At 40.9% G+C, this 21,265-nt stretch overlaps 1 protein-coding gene and 1 long non-coding RNA gene across 2 annotated transcripts in view; both read right to left on the bottom strand.

Moving 5' to 3' along the window:
• Nucleotides 1–21,265, bottom strand: part of RBMS3 (RNA binding motif single stranded interacting protein 3) — a 692,310-nt gene that overhangs the window by 647,597 nt on the left and 23,448 nt on the right. The window lies entirely within an intron of this gene.
• On the bottom strand, nucleotides 818–11,911 carry LOC115948136. Its single transcript, XR_004081981.1, has 3 exons — nucleotides 11,811–11,911; nucleotides 3,543–3,580; nucleotides 818–1,258 (listed from the first exon to the last, which is right to left on the bottom strand). It is a non-coding gene; the product is annotated as an uncharacterized LOC115948136 (long non-coding RNA).

Here is a 21,265-nt window from a genome sequence, read left to right as displayed (position 1 = left end):
AACTCTACTGCACATAACACCCTCATTCTCCCCACCACCCTTTCACTCTATAAAAATATACAAGAGTAAACAGGCACTCCAGAAAAAGAAACCCAGGCATCCAGTGTTAAAACTGAACAGCAAAGAGCTTAGCAGCAGCAAAATATAACCTCACCTCCTTGTGAATAATGCCTTGCTATTTAGTCTGGTTACAGATGCCCTATGCTGCAAATACTATGCTGTGGTATCAGCTTTTCTCTACAATCTACAATTTCCACAGGTCTGGAGGATTATGCAAGTGGAGGCCAAAGAATCCATTTGGAGGACTGAAAAACAGCAAGTATGTTTAAAAATTAGGACTTAAAAAAATTTGTACAAATCAGAACGAAAATGCTGAAGTATAGACATTGCAGTGGGAAGGGAAGGGAAGGGAAGGGAAGGGAAGGGAAGGGAAGGGAAGGGAAGGGAAGGGAAGGGAAGGGAAGGGGTCTAGCTGAACAACTTTAGAGGAACAGCTTTGCCCAACTTTCTGCCCAGATATTGTGAGCAGCATTTCACATCAGTTGTCTGCAGTTTCTTTCAAGGTACAGATAAAGGGATAAGTGTCACTTAAAACAGAAACATCTATTACTCAAGCCTCCTGCTCATCACAGATGAGGCATATCCCTGGTTAACAACATGGGCTACATCTCTGTGGAGGCTTACAATGGCTTCAGAGCATTTGGCCAAAAGTCACAGGCCTGCCATCAAGCTGAGAAGTGAAAGGGCACTCAAATGCTTAGTTTGTGTTGTCTCATGAAGAAAATCTTTAGAAGAATGTTGCAGGGAAGCTTTTAGAGAAAATAAAAATATTTATTTCTTTCCTCTTTTGAGGAGTTCTGAATTTACACTGACATTTGACTGAGCAGTTACTTAGCATGCTGTACACCACATTTCACTTACAAAAACAGCGGACACAGTAAAGTTCCCCTTTTCCCCAGAAGATGACAATAGTGTATATTTCTCATAGAGTGTTACAATTTTTCCAAGGTTTCAGGGTTTTTTCTTCTTTTTTTAAAGGCTCAAACAAAGGAAAATATGTTTGAAAGGAAGGCTCTATGATGAGAGGGACACTGAAACTGGAGATACAAAACTTGTTTCTATGATACATTAAATATCCTACCATGGTCAAACAGACACACACAATAACATTTATATGTGCAAAGGATCTGCAACCATAGGTCTTCCACCACATCTAGAAGTTGCTTCAGCAGCAGATTTTGTAATCAGTCACAGGCACCTGTAAGACAAAAGAATAAGGAACAAGTGTTAACAGAGAGACACTTTTCCCATCTACAGCTTGTAGCTCATTAGAATTTGCAAGAATCTTTTAAGATCAAGGGTGACGAATTCATCTCCTGGTCCTGTGTCATTCTGTGATCAGCACATGACTGATATCTGATTTATCCATGATTTAGGTGTACAGCAGGGGCAGCAGGGCTGTCCATGGAGACACCCAGCAGAACCCAAACTTATAAAAGATGGAGGAAGTGAAGCAGCATCACACCTGCCAGCCTCCAATCAGCACGACCACCCTCCATTTGGTGCACAAAGTGGGTGATTTTACCCACCAGGCAGCATTACGGTTTATGTCACTTGTGCTGCTAACAGTACGCTGGGGAAAGGTAAGACAGAAAACACGCATTTGTAGTACACCACCCAGCTCATCAACAGGAACAGTAAAACCTTTAAAACAGACATAACAGCAAAAGCAATTAAGGAAACTCCTTCAGTTCAGAGCTACCTGGGGCGCGCACATGAGCTGGCATACAAGCTGCCTCGAGGCCCTGGAGAGCAGTTGCTGAATTAGTGAGGATTGGAACAACTAATTGGTGATTGTTTATCAAATAATACACTAGCAATTCCACTGTACTCTAAGAGGGAGGCAAGAATAAAGCCATTTCAGGTGCCACCACTGTGAACTTAGCATTTTTCTAAGATACATAAGACATATTCTTCAACTCTTTTAAGTGTCCATATGCAGACTAGACAGAGGCTGGCAGGAGGCACATTTATAAGTGCATTTATTTCAAGTCTCTGCTAGTTCAAAGGACTCAAACAAAAACCCTTGTCTAAGAAAAACACAGATGTGGTTAGGAGAAAAGAAGGAGGACAACTTATCACTTTTGAGGTGGGAGGAAGGGATGGCAAATATGGTACTAATTAATATAAAGCCTTCTCCTTCCTTGATGCCCTGCTGTCCCCAAACACACAAAATGAAGAATCTACTCTGCTCTGCTCTCTCAATACTCTTGGCACGTACCTCCTTCTCTCTCCCCCTCGCACTCCCTCTCTCTCCATAAAGGGGCATGAAATGAGAAATTTTAGCAAGGTTTCTTTACAGAAGAGAGGCTTGGCTTCAAGCCCAGTATACATATGTGGGAGGAGGGAGTCTTCAAAGAGAGACTCCCTCAGCGCTGCCCAAGAAAGCCGAACTTCTCACGGCCCGCAAGTGAGGTTTGCTGGGACTCGCTGGCTCAAGCCCCACCAGTCCCTCAGAGACAATAAATGACCAAGGAGGTAAAAACATCTGCATGATGATGTCTTGAATTTTCCTTAGTTTGAACTTTAGGAAGAAATGACTGCATGTTGAGAGGAATGGCTTAAAAAAACCCCAAACCCAATCAAAAAACAATCCAAAAAAACTTGCGGTGTCACTGGATTTCCCTTTTATATAGCATGTCCAGTTGTAAGAATTAGTCAATTTATACTAAGGATTATTTGTCGTCTTTAGCTTTCTGCAGATGATTTCTTCTCAACAATTCCTTGTAGACTCTTGTAATGGTGTGTTGGTATAGTTACACAAGCATAGACAATTTACACTTACAGAAAGGCCATTTGCAGGTATAGTTTAACAACATTTCCATGAAAAAATTGAGTTGACCAAGAAAAAAATCATTTTTTCTCCTAGTCTAACTTCATACATTCTAGGACTCTTGCTAGCATAGTAATGATGACAAAACTAGAATAAATCCCTACCTGACACAGCTATGGCAGCAAGACTAAAGCCTTCCTCTCAATTAGGTTGAAGTGCTTCATATTTCAGCAACATTTATATTACAAGCTTTTCCCCTCACAGCACAGCGCATCCTCCGCAATCACCTGGCTTTGCATTGCTTCCCGCCCATACTCTGTTAACCATGGATCTCCTAGACAACATTTACAGCATCAAGTATGCAATTGCAAGCTCACCTAGGGCCATTTAAAAGGAGTTTATTTTTGATTGTTTAAAAAATTTCCCTCCATCATGCAGACAGACATTCTGCAGTTTCTGATGAACTCTCATCCCCAGCTTACAGCCAATTCTGACCCACTTCTTGGTATTGTGGTAGTAAATGCTGTACCACACAGTTGAAATGTATGTTTGCTTTAGTTGTGTCTCCATCCTGTTTTAAAATGCACAACATGAATCAAATTCATCTAGCTTCCACAGCCATATTTTCACTTTGAACATATCAAGAGATAAACAAAGCAGACAGCTCTTAACTGATTCTTTTTTCTGTAATTAAGTGGGAGTTTCTTACCATGCCCAATGAAATCCAGAATGCTTCAGTGTAGATGCCTGAAAAAGAGAGAAAAGTGTTTAAAAGACAGCTTTTGCTCAACGAAAGTCTAAAGCCACAAAAAAAAAAAAATTGCCAGCATAATTCTATAGGTTGAGTTAAATAAATAAATACTTATCTGATTAATTGTTGCCTGGAATCCATTTGTGCTCGTATCTCTTGAGTTAGAGGCCATATTAAAAAAAGCGCACAGGAGATTTGAAATCTGAGGACAACCTACAGCTTGATTCTAAGAAGGCTCAATGCACCAGTACTTTCCCATGGCGTGGGTGAGACAGGTTTAGTCATCAGGTGTGACAGAGAGCAGTCTGTTGCAATCCAACATTACGTGGAGAGCCAACTAGAAAGCAACGTTTTTAGCACATACACTGCACACATTACAATACCCTCAAAGAAAAGAAAATCAGGTGTTTCAGTACACAGGCTTTATTCAGGTCAGCTGCATTTCAGTCTCCCTGAAAAGCTACAGCAAGTGCCTGGATAGAAAGATGTTCACAATTTGGAGATTATTGCCAGACATCAACATCACTGTTATTCACATGTGGGTGACACACTAAGGTACTATGTATACAGCTATTAAGACAAAAAGACCCTTCAAAATCGTTAAAATATCTTTGCAAATTAGGACTTTGCCCTGAATCTGGTTTTGTCCATCTCAGACTTCTCTTTTCAAAAATCCTTCTGCCTTTCTTTTCTGCAAGAACACTCACTGAAGTCCTTCCACAAAAGCATGAATTGCTTTTTAAGGGCAGGAGCTTGTTTGTCATGTATTTAAACAATACCCTGGCACGGGGTGGGTGTAATTACATGGGAAGACACAGATGGGATAGGCTCAGAGACTGAGGAAGTCAAGTATCCTATCACACTCACGACTTTCACTTTTTCCTCCTCAGGCAAATGCAAACAGCCTCAGCTCCTTCCCCAGTCCCACTGTCCCAACCTCTAGGACTGCCCAGCTCCCAGCAATCTCTGGTGAGGTGATTCCCTGAATCAGAACTACATTTTTGCATCCAGTAGCCTTCGGGAGAGTTTTCTTTAAGGGGTATGTCCAAACACCCCTGTTGACATGGGAATTCTTGGCATTTCTAGTATCCCAGGGCAATTTCACAGCTACACGAAGTCCTTTTTGCTAGTTTCAAAACTGTCACCTAACCATTCTCTTGAGGCTGCTTGGCTCCCATGGCATGGGAGAGTGAATGGGCATTTTCTATTTGCTTTCTCCATGCCACTTGAGAGTTCATAGATCTTTGTTTCTTCCTTCTCAGATAGATGCCCAAGTATTGTTTTCCATACGGGAGTCACTCCACATTTTTATCAACATTTCCTGCATCATCTCCCCTTCTTCTGCATCCTTTCTAAAATGATGGAGCAAGGATGCAATATTGAAGTGTGCCATGCATTTATGCTGTAGCATAAAGACTCTTGGTTTTGTTCACAATTTTTTTACGAATCAGTCCCAGCATTCAGGTTGGGGTTTTTTTTTCTTTTTCTCATTCCTATTGCATATTCAGCAGGCATTTTTATACAATTATTATAAACCAAGCTTTCTTTCCAAACAGTAATTTACATTCCTTCACTGTGTATTTCAATTTAGAATTGTTTCTCTTCCTCTGCACTATTCCATGTTCTGCCAGGTGGTCCTTTGGTCACTCTGTATGGTGAGGCTATTCTGCAGTCCCATAGCACATCCTCACCTCAGCTATCCTGTTTGATCTGGCATCATCAGGAGACTTTTTTGCCTCATTCTCCACCTCTTTCAGGACTATGCTAAGCAGCACCAGACTCAACAGCATGACCTCACTGGTCTTTCCATCCCTTCTGTAAAAGTTGGCCAGTTTCCCTCACTTTTATTTCCTAAACTGAAATTATTATAATTCCATTTAAGGACTTTGCACCTTAGCCCATGGCAGCTTGAAGTCATTGAAAGTTTTTGAAGATATACAAATAACAAAAGAAACAAAAATTGGAAAATTTGTTCATGTGATTATAACAGAAGCACAAACATTCTGAAGCTCAAAAATCTTCTGCCCAAAATCTACCGTCCAACCCCTCTTTAAAGTAACCCTTACCCTTCACACACCAAGGTTTTAGCTTCTTCTTGAAATGACAGCATACATTACACCCTGAAACAACTCCTCCCCAGCCACAGGAGTTACCCCATCTGTGGGGAATGTGTCACTCGCCTCAAAAAGAGCTTTTCTCACTGTGCTTTCTTGAATCACAGGGAGCTGCTAACAGGAGGGCCAGTTCCACACCCAGCTATGGGCTGCAAGTGCCCCATTGCTTCCAGGACCATTAAGCCAAGGTATGTGGTAGAATACACCAGCTCTGGAGATTTTTTTCCCCATATAGTCCATCTGGAAAGACATTTTTTCCTGTTCTTTTGCATTTTGGAAAAGCTGTAGCTCTTCTCTCCCACTCTCAGCCTTCTTGTGCACATGCATAGGTTGAACAATGATGCACGTTCCATGCTCGCACAAACCCTCTGGCTTTGAATGTCGTTCAAACAACACAATGCCACATATGGTTTCCCAGTTTTCAAGAGCAGTTCAAAAGTCCCAATTTAGACTCTGAGGCCCACCAAATAAAAAGGAATGTGATGCATATGTTCCCAGTTCTAGCTCAGCAAATATAGGCTAGAGGAAGAGAAAAACATCAAGCCTGGTAACTTAATATTACGCTAGATGAATAAGTATAATTTTCTAAATAAAAATAATTGGCTCAAATATAATGCCAATAACCCTTCAGGGACTTGAGCTGGTGAGTACCATTGAGAATAATAAAAGAGGCAATTCTTACTGCATGCATACACTTTAAGAACAAAAATACAGTGGGAGAATTTTAATTCCAATGATTTGGATAAAGCTGGCTGTCCTGAATCAGCAAGCAAAGCACAACAGCTACAGTGAAGTACAAAACCAAAAGAGCTGTAACTTTTAGACAGCCATCCAACCTCAGCTAAGCATGACTCCAGGACTGCTAGGTCAACACACTGAGTGAATGCTGCGCTACAACATGTAGCTTCTTTAGGAATAGGATCTCCACCACAGGAAGCACAGGCTCCTGGCAAACACCAGATCTGAAGTGGCTGGTGGTCCTCATAGAGCAGTGCTGTGGATGGAAAGGTGTCTGCTCAGGCCCTGCATGGCCCTTTCCTGCACCAGAAGCAGTACATAATTGCTCCTAAGCAATGAAGAGTTGAAAAAAAAATAAAACCTGAAGGAAATAGATACTGGTATTATTCTGATTCTGCCTTCTCCAGCAGAGTTCTGCTCATTGCAGCCTTAAAGCATGGAAGCAGCTGGTACTTTCTCCTCAGAGGATTCTACTCCAGAGACTGGTCAACACTGCAATTAAAGGATGCACTTATTGATTACACAGATCCTCCAGATTTCCCCAAGGTAACCAGTGAAACCCCGGTCTACCTTTTTCAAGGATATAAACACTGTGGGAAGAAAGCATTCAGCCCCTGCCATCCTGGCCAGGATGCACCTCCTGCATTACACGTTGCTTCCTTTAGACCCAGGGCAGCAGGGAGCAAGAGTGGATTCAGCCCAGCTCATTCACCATTTAAAAATTAATGGCAAATGCAGCCTCTCTAGCTGCAGGTAAGGCACCCCAGAGACCTCTGAAAACTAATGTCAGCCTTCCAACTCCTGTTCCTATTACAGCACTAATCTTCAGGTTCATCCCCACACCGGCAAATGCTTAAAGCAGCCTGTTAACTCTACCAAAGGACTGATTTTAACTCGGCTCACATACACAGAAAGGTAAATGCAACATGCCAATAAACACATTCTGCTATCAAAGAATGACTTAGAAGTATCAAATTTTTAATATCACATACTTATTTACTGATGCCTGCCCTAGCAGGCATATGTAACCTAATACTGTATTTTACTGATATTGCAGACGGTATAACCAATCTCCTAAACTTTCAACACTCTCAATGGATTAGTATGATGTGTGGAGCAGTTTTAGCTTACAAAGCACTACTTTAGTGTGTAGAGTTATTGATTTAACTTAGAAATTCTGCTATGTCGTGTATTTTTACTGATTTACCTTTACAGTAGTGTAAGAATATCTTTTCTCCCCCCAAAAACTTTGACACACTTCCTTATCCAATACAAAATATTGCTCCTAGTAGGATTTCGGGACAGGCGCTCAGTAATCAAAATTATGGATTTTTTGAAAAATGTTTTGTGTTGCAAGGCTCCTCCCACATTAGTCATGTCTTTTCTTTTTTTTTTTTAATAAACCTGGCATACCCTCTAAACTTTCCAAAAATTTCTCAAAGAAACACCTGCAGTTATATATCAGTGTACCCTCTCCCTTCCTCCAGCCTCAGGCTGGGCAGATACTGATACAAAGGGAAAAATTCTCCCATCTGGAATACTTCCCAAAGGTACTGGAACATTTTCCTTCTTCTCAGCTGCAGTAGTCACTCAATCCTCCAGTCTCCTCTCCTTTTGAATGCTGCAGGAATCTCCCATGTCCAGCTCCAGTCCCAGCTCACAGTTCTAGCACGTATGGAAAGCTGCAGCTGAATAGTGCATACAAATGACAGCAATAAAATAATGCAGTGGCGTTGCTAAAAGCTTATTTGGAAAGCACATTTTAAAAACAAGACCAAACCTGGGAACCACTCAGGAATGTCAATGGCATTCTCCTCCAACTTTTCTTCAACAGCAGCTGTCTCTGCAGCCATGCAACTCCAACTCCTACCTTCTGCCCTGCACCACACCCCTTTCATCACTGTATCACAAGTAGCTTTCTTCTGTTAACTATTCTGTGTTTAAATCCTCCTTTACTCTGCTATGTTAATCAATAACAGCCCCCACCACCTCTATCTTTCATTCCTCTGCTAATCAATGTGATATTGAAAGTGCTTCAATTTTACCTTATGATGACTTCACATGGCATAAACCACCATCAAAAAAGAAGTCTAGAGTCTAGCTCTATAAATATGCTTTCCCCCTTTTTTTTTTGCAGAGGTAGACTTACATCAATAATTAAATATGCCAAAAGGCTCATCTAGTCTGTATATTGAAGTACCCAGTTCACCACATTTTTGTACATTCAATGAGTTATAGTCTTTAACTGTATTCATCAAAACTCTCCATATCAGCCCACGCCCAGTAGCCAGTGACATGGCATATGACTTTAGTAAGGGCTTAGACTTACAGAGAGTTGCTGCACATCTGCTGATTCACATCAACCAGCTACATGTATGTTTTTCTCTGGCTTATGGCAAATGCAGGATAACTCACAATAGCTTACAAAACGTCTTGCCTCACAGAAAGAACACCATATGGTTCTATGCCACTACAACACCACAAGGAAATTGCCACAGAAAAGATTTACACATTAAAGCATTGCTTGAGTCTCGGATACTTTACCTCGATTTACAGTGTTTCCACACCTTCACACTTTAAGATAACGTTATCATAGTATCTGGATGCTACCAAATTCTCCCTATATTAAAAAATAGATTTAAATTTATATTGAAACTTCTGTTATGGTAAATAAAGCCCTGTGATTTCAGAAGGCACATAGATCATAGACAAATGGGTCTAGCAACCAAAATCTTCTCTCACACAATGATAAATTGTGCCATTCCAGCAGCTATTTAGATCTCACTGCCTGAACTCATGCTGACCTGAAACATACCCATTCCTTCATTACCCCAAGCTTTGTGTCATGTGCAGCATCAAACAACTTATCTTCTTCCTGCTTACAACACCTCCAGCAATAGCACTCTTTTCAAAGTTAAAAAAAAAGAAAAAAGGCAAAAAAAGCAGACTATTTAAAATGAACTGATGTTTATGAAGTTCAAACAAAACAGAAGAGCACACCCAATCTGTATTTTTCAGCAACAGAATATCCTGCGGTGGCCTCAGCCAGCTGGGTTCTGTGACCCTTGGATTGATCCCTTGAGTGTGTTCCCATTTTATCAAGCAATGAACACTCCAGCCCCAAAGCCAGCAAGAAGTTTGTCACTGACTTCAGCTGAGAACAGGAACTGGCTCAATCATAAGAAACCTTGAGCTAAATAAAGCAGCAAGAAAAGGCACAGGAGGGAGGTGGGGGGTGTCAGCTCAGAGTGCTGTGGGGCACAGCTCTGCTTGTTACCAAGGTTACTTGGTACTTCCCCACATAAGATTTCATTTTCAATCACCAATAAATCTGCAAAAGTTTGACCCCCTCGAGTGGGAAACAGGGGTTGAAATGCATTAAATATGTGCTGCAGCCTCATTTGGCGGGGAGGAAAAAGTTTTCAGACATAATATTGTAGGCAGTTTTGAGAAAGAAGTTACAGGGAAATGTATGGATGTGGAAAGCTCTTTTCCAGTAAAGACTCACCACTATGGCCCTGCTTTGGGTCTGACAATAAGTATGTCACAGATCCAAAATTTCCTGATTGTGTCAGGCATGTGTCTAAACAAAAACCTGCCTGAATTTGAACAGGTTGTAAGTCCTCAAACAAAATGGGAAAAAACTCCCACCAGTTAAAAAACAGTCAATAAAGATATATTCAATTTTTAGCTGCTTTAGCTGATAAGCTGCTTAGGCAATTTCAGCCATTCCCTTAAGGCTCCCAAGCCAGCGGGTTTGCTCCAGGCTGGGGCTGAGCAGGACTTTCCCCAGAACTGCAATTCCAGTGTGCTGAATGCGGTTCTGTATAAAAGCATGGATACCCTCTTCCTCCACTGGTATCTCCCCAGCCAACACCTCATTTGCTCCAGTGAACATGGAAGAAGAAGTTTTCAGAACCAAACATAGTAGAGACAAAAGTGTCAGGCTTGCAACATCTAGGGAGAAATAGATGGGAAAAAAGTATGTAGGTAGGTAAAATTCTCTCCCTAAACCCTTAACGACTGGCTTGGAGAGGCTGAAATTACAATAGATGAGAAATGGGATCTGAAAGTCATGGAAACAGAGACCATTCACAAGTCTGGCACTGAAATCATGACAAAGAGGTGTGGCAATGTGGTTTGAGTCTCAGCTCTGATGATCTTGGATACAGAAGAAATGCTGAGACTATGTCCAAAGGGTACATAGGCTGAAGAATCTTTGGAAAGGAGTCCAGGCCTGAGGTTCAGTGGGAACAAACCAACATGGCAGAAAATACCAAAGTCCAAGCAGAGACAGACCAGAGGAAGATCCTTGACCATGGTAATTTTTGTGGCTGAGCCAAAAGTTAAGGTTTCTGTCAAATAGTTATGAAGTGAATCACAAATGGGACTGGTGCTGCTTCATGCCAGCTTGTGGGAAAGATGCTTGGTGGCCACCAGTTATTCCACTAGTGGCCCTGCTTGATGTGGTGGACAGGAAGATCTCTGGTCTGTCCAACAACTCACAGAGGTGCACATTTCACACCCTACAATTAATTTGAGGTTTGCAAAAAGTGGGTTGGCAGGGAGCAACTTCTTCCCCTGTGTCTCTCCTATTCCCTGGTCTGTTCATGTCGTTTTATTTTAAAAGGCTTGATTCTGTTACCTATAGCTGAATCCATTCCTGTAGTGCCTCAGCCTGTACTTATCTACACACCTCTATTTCTTGAAGCTCAATGAGAGTTAGGAAATTGTGATTTGAAATGTGCACCTTGTCATTGCATAAAGATCTTATACCGTGGAAGAGATGAGAAAAGGGATACATTTCATTCCTGAGAAATAGTTATTGCCATATTGAAGAGTACAGCCTCCTTCCCCTCAAAGTGTTTTAATCCTAATATCATACAAGAGGATAACTTTTGTACTATGGTAAAATCTGATCGGAGCAGCCTCATTGACTTAGGACACCATTCCTTCTCATGAACAAGCACAGACGGTATTCTTCTGGGATCTTTTCCTGAATTTACTTAAAACATGGTGATTTCAAGTTTTATGTGCCACTTTTTGTTGGTTACTCACAGAAACTTTACTAAATAAAATCTAAAAGCATCACTACAGATGGGAAAAACAGAGCCCCATGAGAGAATAGTACTTGCTCCAACTCCCTGTGCAACCCAGGAGGTGATTTGGAAGAGAAGGCATAACTTCCTACCACACAAGCCTCCTCTGTGGCAACCCAAAAAAAAACCCAGATCCAAGATTATTTAACTCATGGTGACACTTGCCTTTCAGTAAAAAGGCTGAAAAATATCTTGATCAGTGCCATAGCTCATGAACTTACACAAAACTTTCCAGTTCAAAGCACACAATAGATCTGGCATATGGCATGTCTCACCTGCCACTCTCAGAATTACCAGGTCATTTGTTCCATGGAAGGATCACTTCATTCAGATCCTGGTGCTGTTTCTTTCCCAGTGCTTCACTGGCTGTATGGCTGACAAAGGAAAGGATAGTTCTTGTTAAACTTGAAGTGTCTCAGAAGCTTCATCACCTCCAGGGAACCTTCTTGCATTTCCATTACTACTCCTTCCCCCTTCAAATGCTGCTTCTTGATATTTGCTGTTCACCACAAATGCACTGTTTTCTGTGCAGAGGTTGGGCCAGCACAAGCCATTTAGCCTGGCACTTTGAAGAAAAATGTTAGAATGCCTTTTACAGAAGAACAAACATTGACTCACGTTAGGAAATATCACTTGTGTGATGTGCTGTTTTGAAAGACCACCATGATTGCTCTGCCTCGCTCTGATCAGCCACATTAATATTTGAATACTGGATGACAACAGTTGAAGATTAATTCCAGTAAGTTATTCATGCCTGGAGGTTCAGATTTCCAAGCAGAAGCATGTGGGCTAGACTATGGCATTTCAGCACATCCCCAAGGAAAGTGCGGTGGGAAGACACCCAGCCCCAAGAAGATCAGAGTATCTTGTACCTTTGCAAAATAATCCCTCTTCCTGCTTCTCTCTATCCAGGACACTTCACCATCAATGATGACATGCCAAGGGCCTTTTCTTGCTGCCAGCCAGGATTGCCAGACATTATGCTTACAAAAGGTGTGGACATACTCAGCCTTGTATCCCCGTTGGAGGAAGACACATCATTTATTTAGCCAGGGAAGCAAAAAAGGCCATTCTCAGACAAGCAAGACAATGCGTTTGTGTACTGATCAAGTCAGGACCTGTTTGGCCCTCAGCATTTATTTCAGTTCCATACTCCTTACATAAGAGTCTTCAAGTGAGAGAGACTTTGAGAACATGACAGTGTGAGAAGAGATCCTGTCAAAACATAAGTGTGAGGCCCTATGCAGTGAAGAGCCTCTCAAGAACGCTTTCTGCCACAAGAACAAATCCTTTCCCTGGATTGCTCCTGACACACACAGAGCATGAAGCTGATGTCCATGAGCATTGCTGGAAAGCCAGGGCAGAGGGGTTCAGCCAGCTAGCACCTAACCCTCTGCAGGGGGAGATCCAAGGGAGTGCCTGCATTCCACTGCTAGTTTGCCCCTAGGGTTTGAGGAATATAAACAGCAGTGAGGTTATTTGAGATATTATATATTTTTTTCCTGAAGTCATCATAATATACACTTTTTCTTCTACCATGGCTTTTTTTAAATAAGGGAGGAGAAGCAGCCTACTTCTCAGGTGGGCTCAGCAATCCCAGCTCAACCCCAGCAACATCTAAGGGAATGCCTTCAGCATGCAAAATTCTACTGAAGACAGGAGTGGAAGATATTACTTGCTGATTCCCACCTTTGTAATGGAAGTTCAGAGCCAGCCAAAAGAAAGCCTCTAGTATAAAATTCAATACTATCAAATCACTACACAGAAGCCACCAAGACATCAGGTCTTAAACACACAAATCCAGTTATTAATGCCTTCTTGAAACTCACTGCCTGACATCTCCATGTAGCAAGTAACAAAATATGAAAATTTTGGCTAAATATTAATTAAGAGATATGCAAAGGAATACAAATTGAATTCTTCAATATACTGAACACTATTTTAACAAATGAACCCATGTTTATGCTAGGCAGAAGTTCAGACAGAAATCATCTTGAAATACGACTTTCAGCTCCCACATAGGAACAAACTACAATAAAACAATTATTAAAAATAGCTGCAATTTCTCTACTGATTGGCACTGAAAATCAGAAAGGTTTTTAAAATAACCAACAAGAGTGTGAGAAGGTTTTTTGGGCTAAACATAAACAGTAAAAAACATTGATCCTTTAGGCTTTTTGAGAGACAAAAAAGTCCAAATTTAAAGTCCTCTCCTTCTCCCTCCTTCTATGACCTGGGCAGAGACAGGAGACATTTATAATGATGTGTAGTAAAATCAATTTTTCCACTGCTTTGCAATCATGTACCTCCATAAAACAGACAGAACACTGCCAGTGGAAAGACAGAGAATTTCTGGTGTGTGCTTTTTATCCTGCTAATTTACAGCAGTATGGGCATAAAACAGGCTCACACAGCTCTCATGGATCATTACAAAAGTCCAGGTCAACAAAGATCGGGCTCCTTGTCTAAACTATCAGCTGTGACCCTCATGCAGATACCCTGCCTCCAAAACACACAGCACTGCTCTGGCAAAGGACTGCTGGAAGTGATTCTGTGCTGCTGTCTGCTGAGATTACACAGACCACTCCAAAGATTGCCACCCCTTCCACATCTATTAGCCAGCCTCTGAAGTTTAGTGCCACAAATTATCCATGTTGTAATGCAGCATGTTTTATGCAGCTTCAAGTTTCTCTAGATCACCAGCACCTCGAGGAACTGAGAAAACAAACAAACAAACAGAAAAAAACCCCAAAACCCTAGCCAAAAAAGAAAAAGGAAATAAAATGCAAACAAGCAGCTAGAAAATCATCTTCACCTTAAGCAAACCATGTTACAGGCTCTATTTTAAAAGCAGCAAGCTTAGGATTTCAGCCTGACATACAGACAGTGTTGAGACAAGGGGTTTACTCCAAATTCAATATAACTAGTATTTACCAGAGGAGGGAAAATGTTCAGAATATAGAGCGGGTCAAGTAAAAGGATTGTGCAAAATTGAAAACACCTGCAAGGTGGGGCACATACGGTAGATGTGCTGACTATATAGGAATAGACAGGAAGAAAAAGGGGCTTGTATTCAGGATGGAAAAGAGCTGTCTACTGCCATGAGCCAGCACCTGAAACTGTTGAAAAGCATTACAGCCATGTTCCCAAGCAAACACTTGGGAACACTTGTGCTGGGCTTAATCCACACAGCTTCACAGGGATCAGCATGGGAACTTACTAGACAGGGGCCAGTGCTTTCCCATACTTAGTCCTTCCCAAAGAGCAAAGGGCATGTTCAGGTGTGAGCAGGCACTTGCAGAAGTGTTGCTGCCACCCCGCTCAGGCTTCCCTCAGCCCAAATTCTAGCAGGGCACAGACACAAGCACTCTGAGCAGATTGTGAGTAAAATACTGGGGTGGCAGGAAAGGGAAGGAGGTAAAAAAACCACCCCCCATGTATCTAAAGTACAAGGGATAAGACATTGAATTAACTTAGCTGGGGTTATTTGGGATATTTTCCCTTCAAGTTTTGCATAAGAATCAATAAGGACTAAAGAGATAGGAAAAAATCTGAAAGAACAGTTGAAAAGATGTGGTTTTACAGCCTGTCATACTTTTTTTTTCAAATAAAATTGATTTTAGTAAAACATTAAATATTAGGTATGCTAAGCTATTGAAAAACAGTGTGTTAAATATTAGCAAAAAACTCCCTAACAGTGTTGCTCCAGAGTCACACCCAAGAGCCAGTTGGGAACTGGCTGTGACAACTCTGTTGCTTCCAAAGGGGCAGGAGCAGGGAAGACAGCAGTAACTCACCAGCAGTAGCTTTCAACATTACTCATTTTTTCCAAGCAACAATCTCAAGAAGAAAATTTAGCTCCATTCCTCCATACTGTTCCTCTCCCCCACTATCTCAAATGCAGTCCTCCAGCAAGTTTAGGTTCTGATCCTAGCTGTCCATAAGTCTTGTAATAGCCAATAAAAGCACGAATTAATAAATAGATAATTAAATCTAAGTATTTTCATGATCCAGTTTGCCCTGCCCCGTACTTCATTAATCCATGCACAAATGTCCCTCAAGCACAGTTGATTAACACTGCCAAAAGCCAGACATCCCACTTCTGCACTTCACAGCAGTCGAGTATCTGAGGATGCAGCACACCCTTTCACATCAACTGAAGCTCCTACTCATCAGCAGCCCAAAGGAGCAGTACTATTGGAAATGCCATTTCATTAGTCTGTGACTCAAGGAGAAGAGCCTTATTTATTATTAAAGCAAAAATTCTCATTAAACTGTATTTTCAGTAAACCTGGGACTAGCTGATCTCCACAACTTTTTAGCTTGTTCTGGTACAGTCTTAAGCAGCACACCAAATACAGTGTTTCACAAAGCTAGTTGGAAAGGGCTGCAGAGCCTTTTTACCTCATTCTCCTTTTAGCTAGTATAATGAAGATGGACATAGAAACATTTAGCAGAAAAGAAAACTAGGACTTTCCCCCTTCCTCAAATTCTTACAGAGCTTCACTTTGGGGGCAATTCAGCCTCCTTTCAGAGCTGCTCTTAGAGACTGTCTTAAAACAGGTAACAACATTGAAGATTTGGAAAGTGAGAGGTCACATAATGCAATTACTTCAGATAATCAGATCGGCAGAGTTACTGAGACATGAGCAATGTTTGTCACTGCCTCACAGGAGCTTAAAGCACATAAACAAAATCAATTCCAAGTCCAGAATCCCAAACAAATAAATCAGTTACCCAAACAGATGAGAAAGAGGGAAGCAGTTTTCCCCGAAGCCACTCAGATTTACATCAACAGAACAGAGTAACCCACTGTTTCCAACCACTTTACAATGTTAAAGGCAAAACATAAATTGACATCATAATGTCAATAAACACATCCAACATCAGTATCACATTCTAAGCCCACCAACCACTGGTCCAGTCCACTGATCCCTTTGAACAGGGAAACAAAATATGAAAATGTTTGTCTGTCTTTGAAATTAATTGGTGAGTCAGTATTCACCAACAAGTAAGTCAGGACAAGAACATTTTCACGCATGGTCCTTCTCCATGAGGTTCCAGCAAACTTTCTGCAGAAATCAGTTAAGAGTTGTGTCTGTACAAGAAAGAGTTCAGCCAGGTACTGTGAGAATTATAGTGCACAACACCTATTCTATTAGAAATAAATGATCTCATTTACATTTTAATTCTGTGGAACAAACCACTCTCAACAGGGCAGTTTGCTAGAGTTACTAAAGATGTACAGAAGTTGTAATTTTCATCATAAATGTACATTATGTTCTCATCAGAGAAATGAAAGGACCAACAGGCATATTCGAGAAACTGCTTATCTGGGATGTGCCTCCAAATCTTCATGAACAGTCTCTTCCTATCTTGCAGTGTATTGTTGCACAGCTAAATATCACAAGTCTCATTAGCTGAATGGAAATAAGTACAGAAAATATTGTACTTTTCATTGACCCTTTGGAATGAGTAACACCATACAGATGGAAATCACATCCAAATATCTAAAGCTGTAAATCATTTAACTCTACAAGCTCTAAATACATTCCAATGACTACAGAATGTACTGGTTCCTCTCTTTTATTTAGAGTTTCATTTCTTTGAATTGTGTACTCCTTAAAATAAGAACCTGCTATTCCTGGTGGATCAAAGGACAGAAAGACAAACTCTTGTGTAGGTGCTGCAGTGCACCAAAATACCATTTCTAATTTTTTTGTCTTTTAGCAAAGACTGCAATCAGGGCTGGGTCAAAGTCTGCTTAGAGGATGGGGACATTGGTTTTACTGCATGCCTTTTGTACTCACTGTGATCTTAATATTGCTCATGAGAAATTCAAGTAGTGTTTGGCAAATAACTATGGCTCAGTGAAACAGCCAACACCCACTCAAATATTAAAAGACCTTGAAATACACTCTTCACAAGTTATTTCTACAGTGGCAATCACATATTTATGGGGTGTTAGTACTTAAAACAAACAGAGACAGAGACTTTATTTTAAGCTTTTAGGTAGGGAAGTAACATTAACCCAGTGCTTTCATTTCTGAGGAGACAGACGCAAATCATTAAGTTGAAAGCTATTCTGAGGAAGATTTTTCTTCAGCATTTCTAACTGGGCTTGCATCACTTTATACAGAACACTCATGGGAGCCAAAATGAGAACCCTTCCATGTCACTCTCACTGTCTTTCTGGCTTTAAGACTATGAGCATTATTGTTTTCATGACAGAAGAGCTTCAGGATAACAGAACATCCCTGGAGATCCTACAGCTCTTTAGTGAGCATTCCCAAAGTAGGATGAGAGATGGTTTTGCACGTCAAGATCTGGGTCAATGCCCGACATAACCCAGACCAAGTGTCTGGGATATCCAGTGTTGGGATTTCAACAAGCACTGTTTCCTTCTTTCTTCTCTTCCCATCTTCTGGGTTTTTTAGAAAACCTCAAGATAAAGCAGGGTTACTTTGGGATGAGATCATCAGTTACTCACAAATGATATCTGTAAAATGCTTTCTTCCACGTTTCCCAGAAAAGAAAAAAAAAAAACCACAGAAGAAACCCCTCTTCCAAACCCCCTTTCCTGTGACCCCAAGAGAGGCAGAGGGCTAGAACAGCATTACCCACTGATACAACTTTCATTATATATTGAAACATATTCAGATCATTTTCAAGATGCTGTCAATGGTAAAAATTGAATAGCTTGATGATGAACTTCCCTTAGATTCCAAATTTTATGTGTAAACAGAGAGTATGAATTTAGCAGTTCTACCCACCCTATAAGCACACTACTGTCAAAGGAAATCCTCACCTCGAGTGAGCATTTTTTACTTTTTTTTATAGACCCTGCCTGAGAGCTGGGGCAGCTCAAGAAGGACACCTCACAAGAGCACACAGATACTTGAGTTCCACACTGTTATCGTGTCTAACCACTCACTGAAAGATGCCTTGCAGCAGAGAGAGAAGTCTGTAGCCTACAGAGCAAGGAAAGAGTCAAAATGATTTTGCTCATTCGCCACCCCCCCCTCCTTATCATCATGCAGGAGGAGGAGGGCGATCTATTGATACTGGGTGTAAAGACAGCTGCTCTTCTGATCCAGCGTGGCTTTTGTTAGCAGCAGCAGAGCTGGTGAAAGAGAACAAACGGTCTCCCATACATGCATTGTAAGGGCAGGAGACAAAAGAATACCTGTTTTGAATCACTGAGGACTATTACTGTAACAAAGTACAAGATAACATTTCGCCAGAGGATACAAGAGATTCTGAGAGGAGCAACAATGAAACCAGGCAACCTTTCTGTCATCTTATCAAAAACTGCTTGGGGTACTTACTGAACAGTGGGGGGGGCAATAATAGCAAATAGAGAGCAAACACAGTTAATCTTTGCACAAAGGCTTTTTGATAAGTAATAAAATAGAGTTAAGAGAGGCGTGCTGGCCTTTGCCAACTCACATTGCTTAGAAGAAAGAATATAAGACAGGCCTAAACAATTTTAAAATAAACAAATCCATACACAACAGGGGAATGTTGCATGAATGAATTTTCTCATTCTCCTTTTTCAAGCAATTCAAGAAGCAATCAAAGCACTCCAAGGTTTGCTATGTTTTTACATACTTTTTTGACACATTGCTTTACAGAACCTTCACAACAGCCCACTATCAGTAGCTTTGGTGTCACTGTATGGTATGTAAATGGAATAGGCAGATCTTTGACATAAAAATAATAATCTCTGGTAAAATTACAGTACTACAGTGTATCATAGCATCAGAACTATGGAAATATTAATACATGGATCTTTGACAATACAATGTAAGATGTCACTTTGAGCAGTTATTATGCTAATAACGGACACTTATTATAAAACAACATGAAAGAGGTAAGCTATGTGGGTGTAGAAAGAGATATTTAGTATTCAGAAAATGTATTTAAAAGGGAAAAAAAGCAAGTGCTTCATACAGCATCTAATCCCACATTAGGCAGATGAGGAGTTCCCTGGCAGATGGGTGTCAGGGTACCCTGGGACTTGGATGAAGCAGCACATTATCTCTCAAGGGAGCACACATGCCAATATAATTTACAGCATCTTTCAGGCTTGTTTTTGTTATCCAGTGGGCCAAACTGGGACCAAAATAATGCAGGCGGGGGGAAAAGTGGCACTAGAGCTTTGAGGATTAACTGGAAAAACTGCTCATCAAGTCCAGCAGGGCTTCAAGAGAACATATTCTGCCCCATGCTCACCGACTTCAAAATAAAATAAGTTCCAATACTAAAGAAATAAAGAAACGACAAGGAGGAAAATGTCTCATACCAAATTCCCTATACAAAGCAAGCAACAAGCCAGCATCATGACCGGTTCCATTCAAGCTACAAGAAAGTGTCCATTTACATTAAAAAAAATACTAAGACCATTAAATGTTGCATTTAAAGCCAAAAGAAATATTTACAAACAGTTTGTAATATAAGGAGGAATCCAAGGAAAGAGAATCTCTGTTTGCCTGATGGCTAAAGAGTAAATTTGTCAAGGGTTTTTCTAGTTAGGAAAGGAGCAATTTATAGATATTCTGCATTAATTCTCACCTGGGCTTTTTTACTCTTCACTAAGACCCTGTTTTCCACCTAATCTGAACTACAGAGTCACTTTGGGGGCAGAATCACCCACTTGGCACAGGGCTACTGCACTCTAAATTCCAACCTTAGCTGTACTTTACAAAAACTTCTATACCACCAAAGCCAGCTGAAGCCATTCTCATCCTTACAAATACATCCCTCAGCCCTGAAACAAACACAAATGCCACATTTGTGAAGACAGAGCAGAAGATACAACACTTCAGACAACAGCCATAAATAAAATTCTTACATGCACAAACATAATCCATTTCAAACAGGAATGTTGGTGCTTATGCTGCAGAGGTTGGAAATACCTGTCTTTCACCATTAAGCCTTGTGAGGATAATGCTTAGCTGCAATCTAAACCTGGGTGATTGCAGCAGAACAACCAGAAGCTCCGTGATTACTTATTGCAGCTCCCAGTCAGGGAGAGGGAAATCTGCCACGTAGCTCACATGCAGGTACAAGGAACCCCTTGTCTCAAACAAAATAACACAGGGAATTATTTGGATTTTGCTTACAGTTGCAAGGATTCCTCATGCACATTTCTGTGTACAGAAGCATCTCCAGGACAATTGCACTGACCATGGAATAGATCACAGGTCCTTCTTTTAATTACTTGGCAATTTTTATTCAACTGCCCAGCAATGCGCCACCTATCCTTCCCCTCTTTCAGATTCCTACAACTTTTCCAGGTTATGTGCAGGCTTCCTGATAACTTTATGGCCTTTTACATGGTTTAGTTACTTTCTGGAGAGAAGGGAATGGCAACCTGCAAAATCTATCAACAAGAACCTGGGAGTCTGCAAACTAAAAGTTACTGCTTTACTAGCATGACTGCAATAGACAGCTGTGACCAGCCACTGCTGTGTTCAAATCCCTGATACTTCCCAATCTACAACTTTTCCTTCTCCTACTTTTCATTCTGAACTTAATTACTGCCCAACATACTACAAACAGGATTTGAACAGTGGTATTTCTCCAGTAGAAAGAACTACTGCTATCATCAATTAGACCTGGAGCAGGCTGGGAAGATGATAAGAACACAAAGCTTATTGAAGAAGGCATACAGGAGAGAGCAGTAAGTTTTCCACTGTACACGCCCTTTAGAGATATGCAGATGGAG

The sequence above is a fragment of the Geospiza fortis genome, unplaced genomic scaffold, assembly GCF_000277835.1.
Source record: "Geospiza fortis unplaced genomic scaffold, GeoFor_1.0 scaffold231, whole genome shotgun sequence".
NCBI classification, from domain to species: domain Eukaryota; kingdom Metazoa; phylum Chordata; class Aves; order Passeriformes; family Thraupidae; genus Geospiza; species Geospiza fortis.
Note: the sequence above shows the minus strand (reverse complement) of the source record. Positions and strands in the feature narration are given on the sequence as shown.